Here is an 11,552-nt window from a genome sequence, read left to right as displayed (position 1 = left end):
GCGGCGATATTCTCCAGGCTGTGCCCAGGGTCCTTTTCCGTCCAATATCTCCTCCCATGTCCAGAAGTCCTGTGATCGCTGCTCCTCCTGCCGCTGCCTGTCACCACGCCGCTTGGTCCTGTTGTGGTAGGTGATTCTTTTACGGTTTTCTTGCAGTGAAGGAGAGGAGGACCAAAATGCAGCGTGGTTATTATTATACATCTTTAATAAAGTTGAAAACGAACAATACAAAAACAAGAAACGTAACGTGAAAACCTAAACAGCCTATTTTTTTTTAGAAAAAATAATTTATTACATTCAATACCATTCATTCTTTACAACTCATAATTTTCATTCATACTTCAATAATGGTATTTTAAATTAACTAAACAAAAACCCCAAACAAAACCTCAGGGGAGCATCTCCCCGTCCCTAATCTATCCCCTTACAAATCTAAATGACTCCCAGCCCTAAACCCCCTTTCCACCTCTCCCGGGCAGCATGCTGCCTCCACTTCCTCTCCTCCCTCTTCATCCTCCCCCTCAAATCTCCTTCCACCCTCCTCACTATCCCTTCCACCCCCCAATCTCTCCCTGGCTTCACCATGTTCTGCCTGGCTTCCCACAGCCCCCGTTTAAAGAGACTCATGAGAAGCCAGAGCAGAAACCTGTCCCTATCCGTCCCTCTCGCTCTCCCTACACCTCTCTCTAACCTGGCCCACGTCAAACCACCAAACCTAACAACACCCGTGCCCTAGTCCATACTACTCCGGCAAAGGCACAGTCCCAAAAGACATGGCGCACAATCTCCTCCCTGCCACAAGAGGATCTTGGACAGGTGGGGGATTGCGCCAAACTATGCCGGTACATGATGGAACGTACCGGCAAGCACTTGTGGAGGCTCAACCAATTCAGGTCCTTGAGCCTGTTGTCCAGGCCCCGCTCCTGCACTCCCTCCCAGACCACTGCCGAGATGCCCACTACAGGCGCCGGACTCCCTGCCCATCTGTCCTCCTCATACAGGTGCCTGTGATCTAAACCTACTCGGGCAACTTCAACCTCAGGGTGCGCACGCAGTCACTTGGCCGCTTGCCAAAGTGCCACGGCAGCTGTTCCACTCGAGGACCCGTGTTAGACCACACCATTACGCTTCTCGCCTGATACGAGAAGAGCACCCGCAGGAGGTAACCGGACGGGTGTATCACTGGATGAGCAAGCTTCGTTAACAAGAAAGAAACAAAAATTGCGTCCAGCTTGAGAGGGAGATGTGGTACCCCCCTACCTCCCTCCCCGATGGGACAGAGCATGCGTGCCCTGGCTACCCACTCGTAACTGCCATCCCACATGAACTGAAACACAAGCCTCACTAGAGGCAATGGGTAGATGTACGCCAAATACAAAAGAGACGGCAACACATCCACCTTTAGGACTAGGACTTTGCCCATAAAAGACAAATACCTAGCCTTCCACATTGCTAGCTTCCTCTGTACCACTGCGATACCCATGTTCCAGTTTAGCGTCGCTGAGCAGGAGGTCTCAAAATGGACCCTGAGAATCCTCAGTTCCCCTCACAGAGAGATAACCCCCTGGGCACATCCGTTCTATCGCGCCATCTTCCGAAAAACTTAACGGAAGACTTTGCATGGTGCAGAACCGCTCCCGACGCTCGGGTGAAATCCCCAATGATGGCAAGGGACCTTGTCAGGCACAAGTCCTTGCACAGCAGCAAGGAAGTGTCGTCGGCGTACTGCGTTATCTTAACACGCAGCCCACCACTTCCAGGGATCAACAAGCCTTCCACCCCTGTGTCTGCCCTGATGGCAGCCCCCAGAGGCTCCATGTACAGAACGAAAAGGAGAGCCGAGAGTGGGCACCCCTGCCTGACCCCAGACGAGAGGTCAAAAACGTCACCCAAGTGACTATTTACACTAACTCGGCACCCCGCTCCGACATATAATGTACGAATCCATCCTATGAACTTCTCCCCAAATCCTAATCGACCTAACACTCTGAATAAAAAATATCTATTCACGTGATCAAAGGCTTTCGCCTGATCTAGCGCTGCTACCATTAAAGGCAGGCCTCTATCTTCAACCCAAGCGATGGAGTCCCTGATTAACTGTAGGTTCCATCTAATAGAGCGGCCCTCTACCCCGCACGTCTGATCCTCATGGACGACGTAGGGAAGGGCTATGCTTAACCGGTCTGCTAAAACCTTTGCAAGTAGCTTGTAATCTACACACAGCATGGTCAACGGCCGCCAGTTGCCAAGGTCTGTTACTTCCCGGTTCTTATATAAAAGTGACAGCACACCAACAGCCATTGATCCCCCCGGACCCCCGTCTCAAGGATGGCCTTCAAGACTTCGAGGACCACTGGTCCAAGTATACCCCAAAACTTGAGATAAAACTCAGCCGGCAGCCCATCCATCCCAGGCACCTTCCCTTTTCCCATCCTCCTAAGAGCGCTCTCAACCTCTTCTAGTGAGATCTGGGCCTCCATCACTTCTCTAATGTCCTCCGGCAACCGCCTGGACAAGTGTTCTAAAAACACATTTCCCTGCTCTACATCTATTTCCATTTCCTTAAATAAACCTGGGAAATGATCAGTTGTCACCCTGACCATTTCCTCTGGTTTTCTAACTATACTACCAAATCGGTTAATGAGAAATTATGTTATCTTTTTATTTGCTTAAAAATTTGACTTTGTTTCCTTGAATTCCTTGGCTTCCTTCGAACATATTGTCACATATTGTCCTTCGAAACATATTGTCACAACAATGAGCCAGATATTTCACCGGATGTATAAATGTGAAGCATCCATTTGGTGTTGCCACTCACAACCAAATATGGTGATGAGAGGAAGCCCAGTGGTCGGCAGTGAGAGAAAATGGAGCGAGATTGATTTTGGCCGACATTCTGTTCATTTTCTCATCAATTAAACATTTGATCTCAATACAGTTTTCTGCTTTCAAAACTATAATATGTTAGGTACAGAGTGGACTAAGTTTGGCAGACTTTACCCTTTGCCAAAACACAATACCCCATAATGACAAAACCCAAAAAAGTTTTTTAGAAATGTTTGCTCATTTACAACCTCAAGTCTTCTTGGGGATGACACTACAAGCTTGGCACACCTGTATTTGGGGAGTTTCTCCCATTTTTCTCTGCAGATCCTCTCAATCTCTGTCAGGTTGGATGGGGAGCGTCGCTGCACAGCTATTTTCTATTTTCATTTCCAGAGATGTTTGATCGGGTTCATGTCTGAGCTCTGGCTGGTCCACTCAAGCACATTCAGTGACTTGTCCCGAAGCCACTTCTGCGTTGTCTTGGCTGTGTGCTTGGGTCCTTGTATGGTTGGAAGGTGAACCTTGGTCCCAGTCTAAGGTCCTGAGCGCTCTGGAACAGGTTTTCATCAAGGATGAAATGGTCAGAGTCCTTTAGGTGCCTGTTGGCAAACTCCAAGCGGGCTGTCGTGTATTTTACTGAGGAGTCGCTTCCGTCTGGTCACTCTACCATAAAGGCGGAGGAGTGGTGGAGTGCTGCAGAGATGGTTGTCCTTCTGGAAGGTTCTCCCATCTCCACAGAGGAACGTTGGAGTTCTATCAGAGAAACCATCGGGTTCTTTGTCACCTCCCTTACCAAGGCCCTTCTCCCCCGACTGCTCAGTTTGACTGAGACAGCCAGTTCTAGGGACAGTCTTGGTGATCCATACTTCTTCCATTTAAGAATGATGGAAACCACTGTGTTCTTGGGGACCTTCAATGCCGCAGAAATGTTATGGTACCTTTCCCAGATCTGTGCATCGACACAATCCTGTCTAGGAGCTCTACGGACAATTCGGTATTTAAAGCCACACCCGTTGCGGACAGGTGTATAAAATTGAGCACACAGTCATGCAATCTCTATAGACAAACATTGGCAGTAGGATGGCCTTACTGAAGAGCTCAATGACTTTCAACGTGGCACCGTCATAGGATGCCACCTTTTATCACATTTCTGCTCTGCTAGAGCTGCCCCGGTCAACTGTAAGTGTTGTTATTGTGAAGTGGAAACCTCTAGGAGCAAGAACCGCTCAGATGCGAATTGGTAGGCCACACAGGCTCACAGAACGGGACCGCCGAGTGCTGAAGTGAGTAAAAATCGGCTGTCCTTGGTTGTAACACTCGCTACCGAGTTCCAAACTGCCTCTGGAATCAACGTCAGCACAAGAACTGTTCTTCGGGAGCTTCATAAAATGTGTTTTCATGGCCGAGAAGCCGCAAGCAAGCCTAAGATCACCATGCACAATGCCAGGCATTGGCTGGAGTGGTGTAAAGCTCACTGCCTTTGGACTCTGGAGCAGTGGAATTGCGTTCTCTGGAGTGATGAATCATGCTTCACCATCTGGCAGTCCGACGGACTAATCTGGGTTTGGCGGATGCCAGGAGAATGTTGCCTGCCCGAATACATAGTGCCAAATGTAAAGTTTGGTGGAGGAGGAATAATGGTCTGGGGCTGTTTTTCATGGTTCTGGCTAGGCCCAGCAAACAATGATATTCAAATTGTATTTTTATTTCACCTTTATTTAACTAGGCAAGTCAGTTTATAACAAATTCTTATTTACAATGACGGCCTACCCCGGGCCAAACCTGGACGATGCCGGGCCAATTGTGCGCCGCCCTATGGGACTCCCAATCACGGCCAGATGTGACACAGCCTGGACTCGAACTAGGGACTATAGAGACACCTCTTGCACTGAGATGCAGTGCCTTAGACCACTGCGCCACTCAGGACTCAGAAGATTCTATGCTTCCAACTTTGTGGCAACAGTTTGGTGAAGGCCCTTTCCTGTTTCATCATGACAATGCCCCCGTGCACAAAGCGAGGTCCATACAGAAATGTTTTGTCAAGATCGGTGTGGAAGAACTTGACTGGCCTGCACAGGGCCCTGACCTCAACCCCATCGTACACCTTTGGGATGAATTGGAACGCTGACTGGGAGCCAGGCCTAATCGCCCAACATCAGTGCCCTACCTCACTAATGCTCTTGTGGCTGAATGGAAGCAAATGTTCTTGCAGCAATGTTCCAACATCTAGTGGAAAGCCTTCCCAGAAGAGTGGAGGCTGTTATAGCAGCAAAGGGGGGACCAACTCCATATTAATGCCCATGATTTTGGAATGAGATGTTTGACGAGCAGGTTTCCACATACTTTTGTCATGTAGTGTATATGTGAGCCTGAAATGGAATGAGGCCGACCTGACTGCGAGGCAAGTGCTGGCTGAGGCTGCTGAGCAGCACAGTGAAATTAGTGTGGTAGGGGCACAGTGCGTCCGAATGCTGATTGTTTATCAATAAATTATTGAGGGGGACGAATCGACCCATTCTGAATATTATGGGTGACATTAATATTTTTGGAATCAATGTCTGTTGGTGACATTAATATCTTTGGAATCAATGTTGGTAATACCATGATTATGGATAGTCATGAATGAGTCGTGATTAATGATGAGTGAGAAAGTTACAGAGGCATAAATATCATACCCCCACCCCCCCCCAAAAATGCTAACCTCCCCTGTTATTGGTAATGTTGAGAGTTGAGAATATACCATGTTTGGGGGGTATTTATTAGGATCCTCATGACTCTACCTGGGGTCCAAACAGGGTTAAAACAGTTACAGTACATCAAAACACAACAACAGCCTACATCATAAATAAAACAATACATCATACAAAACATTATTAAATAATGAAAAAATGTACAATATAAAATCCACAATTCCACAACATTACAGTGTGTATGTATGAGCGTGTCTCTTCGTGTTTCCGGGAGGTGTTTTGTCGTCTTTTTTAAAATCAGATTTTACTGCCCTTCTGGCATGAATTCTACAAGGTGATGCATTCAAACGTTGCTCAATTCATATCAAGGGACCTAACGTGTACCAGGAAAACATTCCCCACATCATAACACCAGCTTGTACTGTTGACACCGGGCAGGATGGGGCCATGGACCCATGCTGCTTACGCCAAATCCTGAATCTGCCATCAGCATGACGCAACAAGAACCGGGATTCTGCTGCAACGGCCCATCCGTGACAAGGACCAAATAGTTGTGCGTTCCGAGATGCCGTTCTGCGCCGGTATTTTCCTGTTTGTGGCCCACCTGTTAGCTTGCACAATTCTTGCCATTCTCCTTCGACCTCTCTCATCAACAAGCTATTTTTAGCCACAGGACTGCCGCTGACTGGATGTTTTTTTGTTTGTCGCACTATTCTCGGTAAACCCTAGACACTGTCATGCATTGTAAGCTCAAGAGGCCGGCCGTTTCTGAGATACTGGAAGCGGCACGCCTGGCACCAACGATCATACCACGCTCAAAGTCGCTTAGGTCAGTAATTTTGCCCATACTAACGTTCAATCGAATAGTAACTGAATACCTCAATGCCTGTCTGCCTGCTTTATATAGCAAGCCATGGCCACGTGACTCACTGTCTGTAGAAGCAAACCATTCTTGCGAACGGAGTATTGTTCCAAATAAACTGGCCACTTAGTGTATTTAGTACTAGCTTATTGCTTGCCATCCATTCTAAAACTGACTGCAGATCTTTGTTAAGTGTAGTAGGGATTTCACTTGCTGTGGTAGGTGATGTATACTAATGTTGAATCATCAGCATAGATAGACACAGGCTTTACTCAATGCTAGTGGTAGATAATTTGTAAAAATAGAAAAAAGTATGGGGCAAGACGGCTACCTTGAGGTATGCCAAGCTCTACCTGGTTTAAGTTTAGAGAGGCTTCCATTGTCTGTATTCTGTTAGATAGGTAACTCTCAATCAACGATATCGCATAGGATGTAAAGCCATAACACATTTTTTAACCAGCACACTATGATCGATAAAGTCCAAAGCAGCACTGAATTCTAACAAAAAAGCTCCCACAATCTTTTTCACAGTAATTTTTTCAATTTCTTTCAGCCAATCATCAGTCATTTGTGTTAGTGCCGTACATGTTACGTGCCCTTCCCTATAAGCGTGCTGAAAGTCAGATGTCAAATTGTTTACTGTAACATAGCATTGTATCTGGTGAAACACAATTTCTTCCAGAAGTTCACTAACGGTCGGTAGTAGGCTGATTGGTCGGCTGTTTAAACCAGTAAAGGGTATTTTGCTCTTCTTGGGTAACGGTATGACTTTTGCTTCCCTCCAGGCATGATGGCATACACTTTCCTGTAGGCTTAGATTGAAGACATGGCAAACAGGAGTGGCAATATAGTCAGTCCACTACCATCCTCAATCATTTTCTATCCAAGTTGTCAGTGCTAAGTTGTTTGTCATTATAGATAGATAACACTACCTTTTCCCCGCTTCCACACTCACAATAGGGAATTAAAAGTTACAATGCCTGTCTTTCATAATTTGGTCAGTTATGCATGGGTATGAAGGTTCAGAGTTTGTTGTTGTCATGCCTAAATTTGCTAACCTTGCCAATGAAAAAGTAATTAAAGTAATTGGCAATATCGGAGAGTTTTGTGATTAATGAGCCATCTGATTCAATGAAGGATGGAGCCGAGTTCGCCTTTTTGCCCAAAATCTAATTTAAGGTGCTCCAAAGCGTTTTACTATTATCCTTTATATAATTTATCTTCGTTTCATTGTACAGTTTCTTCTTTTTGTTTAGTTTAGATACATGATTTCTCAATTTACAGCACGTTTGACAATCGGCTGTGCAGCCAGACTTATTTGCCATTCTTTTTGCCTTGACCCTCTCAACCATATAATTGTTTTATTCCTCATCAATCCACGGGGAATTAGACGTTTGTACAGTCCGTTTCTTAATGGGTGCATGTTTATTAGTAACTGGAAAAAGCAATTTTATAAATGTTTCTCCTCATTTACACACAACAGACCAGCAAATATTATTTACATTTTCAAAATAGGACTCCCTACTCAACCTCATGTATGATCTCTCATACACAATTTTAGGCCCAGCCTTTGGAACTTTGGTTTCTGATCACTTTATCCGATGGGTGTGGATACTTCTTTAGAGCAGATTTATGCAGCATTAGTGAAGATGTGATCAACACACGTGGATGATTTATTTCCTGTGCTGTTTGTATGTAGGTTGAATGATTACCTGAACCACATTGCAAGCACGGGTTACATTTGGAAGATTTTTCTTGAGTGGACAGCTTGATGAAAACCATTCAATATTTAGGTCACTCAGAAAATATACCTCTCTGTTAATATCACATACACCATTGAGCATTTCACACATTATCTAGATACTTACTGTTAGCACTCGGTGGTCTACAGCAACTTCTCTTTGTGCCTCTGTAGCTTTCTCCCTCATCATTATTCCCAATTCATATTCATAATTATCCATAATCATGGTAGCATTTATATTAATGTAGCAGTGTTCAGAAACATATTCTATTCTTAATTACAATAAAAGTTACTTCAAAATGACACAGTATTCATTATTTGCCATTTGTTTATATCGCTTCATAGGAAACATTTGATCTCAAATCCAAAATGCTGGAATAGGCTATAGAGCCAAAGTAAAAGCTTCACTGTCCAAATAAATAAGTAAGGCAGTGCACATAACCATGTAACTGTGTTTAGTCTACAGTCCTTGGTCTCAAGCTGTTTGCAGTAAATGGCCTATAATCTACCTTCAGGTCTAGTGATGATTGAGATGAAATATTAAAGTCCACCTGTACTTGATATTCCAGACTGACTGGTCTTTACAAACTGGGTCAGAGTGTGCGACCTGTTTACTTCTGTTTAGGAGGGTGGTAAACAACAAATCAAAGTTTATTGGTCATGTACACAGTTTAGCAGATGTTAGAGCAGGTGCAGTGAAATGCTTATATTACTAGCTCCTGACAATGCTGTAAAATGTCAAACAGGTACACAAACAATCAATAACTGCGGTTAAGGGTGAAAGGCCACTGGTTTGAATCCCAGCGATGACTAGGTGTAAAATCTGCCCTTGAGTAAGGCACTTAACCCTAACTGCTCCTCCAAGTCGCTTGGGATAAGAGCGTCTGCTAAATGACAAAACTATAAATGTATATGTAATAAACATTTTAGAACTGTAAGAACAACAGTAATTCAAGAAATGTCAGAACGAATCCAATTTACAACCCAAACAAACATATTAACATACTCTTCATTAACCCTTTGTTAACTTGAATTTGAAACAGGCTTGTAAATACCTGTTTTTAGAGAGACAGTATACCTAGGCTAGATAAACCTAGGCTAGAATGTGCATCTGATGCACATTCAAATGTCATAAAAAAATCATAATTGCAGAGCTCTCCCTGTCCTCTGCTGTGCCCTGATTGTATTACTACTGATGATATTTGGAAATGTGCATGTACACCCTGGCCCATCTACTGTTGCTATCCCCAATTCTGACTTATGCTCTGATATCTGCTTCACTGATTTCTACTCTTGTAAAAGCCTGGGTTTTCTGCACGTTAACACTAGAAGCGTATTACCTAAAATTGATAAATTGAAAGTGTGGTTTCACAGCTCCAATCGAAATGTGTTGGTCATTACTGAGACGTGGTTAAGAAAGAGTGTTTTGAACACGATTGTTAACCTTTCTGGTTATAACCTTTTTCGGTAAGACAGATCTTCCAAAGGTGGTGGAGTGGCAATCTTTACCAAGGAACACCTTCAGTGCTCGGTTGTCTCCAGCAAGTCTGTCCCCAAACAATTTGATTTGCTGGTTTTAAGCATTAAACTTTCAAATAGCTCTTTGTTGACTGTCGCTGAGTGTTATCGTTCACCATCAGCACCGGCCTGTACTCTACCTGCCCTAAACTCTTTCCTGGCCCCTTACACTAAGTCTGAATTTGTCCTACTAGGTGACCTAAACTGGGACATGCTTAAACAACCTTACCAAGTCCTAAAGCAATGGGACTACCTAAATCTTTCTCAGATTATTACCAATCCCACAAGGTATCTCCAAACACCCAGAAAATGCTACTCTCCTTGATGTTATCCTCACAAATAATCATCTTTGGTATCAGTCTGGTGTTTTCTGTAATGACCTTAGTGATCACTGTTTTACAGCCTGTGTTTGTAATGGCTGCTCAATGAAACAACCTGTCCTGATTTGTCATAGACACTTCCTAAAAAACTTTAATGAGCAAGCCTTCCTTCATGACCTTGCCTCTGTAAATTGGTTTAGACCTCATGTTTTGATATTTTCAGTGGTATTGTGAACAAACACGCCCCCCATAAAGAAAATGAGAATTAAAACCAGGTTCAGCCCCTGGTTTGATAGTGATCTGGCAGAGTTACTCTACCTCAAGAATTCCATTTGGCGAAAGGCTTGGCTATTACGCATTCCTGCGTCTGTCTCCCGAATCTCTTCATACCAACGTGACAAGGATGCCACCATTGCCTTTGATTCTAAGCAATATTGTGCTGCTATTTGTATTGACTTGGCCAAAGCTTTTGATACGGTAGACTATTCCATTCTTGTGGGCCGGCTAACGAGTATAGGTGTCTCTGAGGGGGTCTTTGGCGTGGTTTGCTAACTTATCTCTCTCAAAGAGTGCAGTGTATAAAGTCAGAACATCTGCTGACTCAGCCACTGCCTGTCTCCAAGGGAGTACCCCAAGGCTTGGTCCTAGGCCACACGCTCTTCCCAATTTACATCAACAACGTAGCTCAGGCAGTAGGAAGCTCTCATTTATTTATATGCAAATGATTCAGTCTTATACTCAGCTGGCCCTTCCCCGGATTCTGTGTTAAACACTCTACAACAAAGATTTCTTAATGTACTACAATGTTTCTCTGCCCTTAACCTTGTTCTGAACACCTCCAAAACAAAGGTCATGTGGTTTGGTAAGAAGAATGCCCTCTCCCCACTGGTGTGATTACTACCTCTCAGGGTTTAGAGCTTGAGGTAGTCACCTCATACAAGTACTTGGGAGTATGGCTAGATGGTACACTGTCCTTCTCTCAGCACATATCAAAGCTGCAGGCTAAGGTTACATCTCTAATTGGTTTACTCTATTGTAATTGCTCCTCTTTCACCCCAGGTGCCAAACTAACACTGATTCAGATGACCATCCTACCTATGCCAGATTACGGAGACGTAATTTATAGATTGGCAGGTATGGGTGCTCTTGAGCGGCTAGATGTTCTTTACCATTCGACCATCAGATTTGCCACCAATGTTCCGTATAGGACACATCACTGCACTCTATACTCCTCTGTAAACTGACCATCTCTGTATACTCGTCGTAAGACCCACTTGTTGATGCTTATTTAAAAAACCATCTTAGGCCTCACTCCCCCCTATCTGAGATACCTACTGCAGCCCTCATCCTCCACAAACAATGCCCGTTCTTCCAGTCACATTCTGTTAAAGGTCTCCAAAGCACACACATCTCTGGGTTGCTCGTCTTTTCAGTTCACTGCAGCTAGCAACTGGAATGAGCTGTAAAAAACACTCAAACTGGACAGTTTTATCTCCATCTCTTCATTCAATGACTAAATCATGGACACTCTTACTGACAGTTGTGGCTGCTTCTTGTGGCTGCATTGTGTGATGTTATGTTGTCTCTAACTTCTT

The 11,552-nt window shown here is 44.3% G+C and overlaps 1 protein-coding gene across 2 annotated transcripts in view; it reads left to right on the top strand.

The window, feature by feature from the left end:
- Positions 1 to 11,552, top strand: part of LOC124001609 (oocyte zinc finger protein XlCOF7.2-like) — a 95,937-nt gene that overhangs the window by 73,259 nt on the left and 11,126 nt on the right. The gene's annotated exons all lie outside the window — the stretch shown is intronic.

This window comes from Oncorhynchus gorbuscha, linkage group LG17 (genome assembly GCF_021184085.1).
Source record: "Oncorhynchus gorbuscha isolate QuinsamMale2020 ecotype Even-year linkage group LG17, OgorEven_v1.0, whole genome shotgun sequence".
NCBI lineage: Eukaryota > Metazoa > Chordata > Actinopteri > Salmoniformes > Salmonidae > Oncorhynchus > Oncorhynchus gorbuscha.
This window is presented reverse-complemented; position numbering and strand designations above follow the sequence as displayed.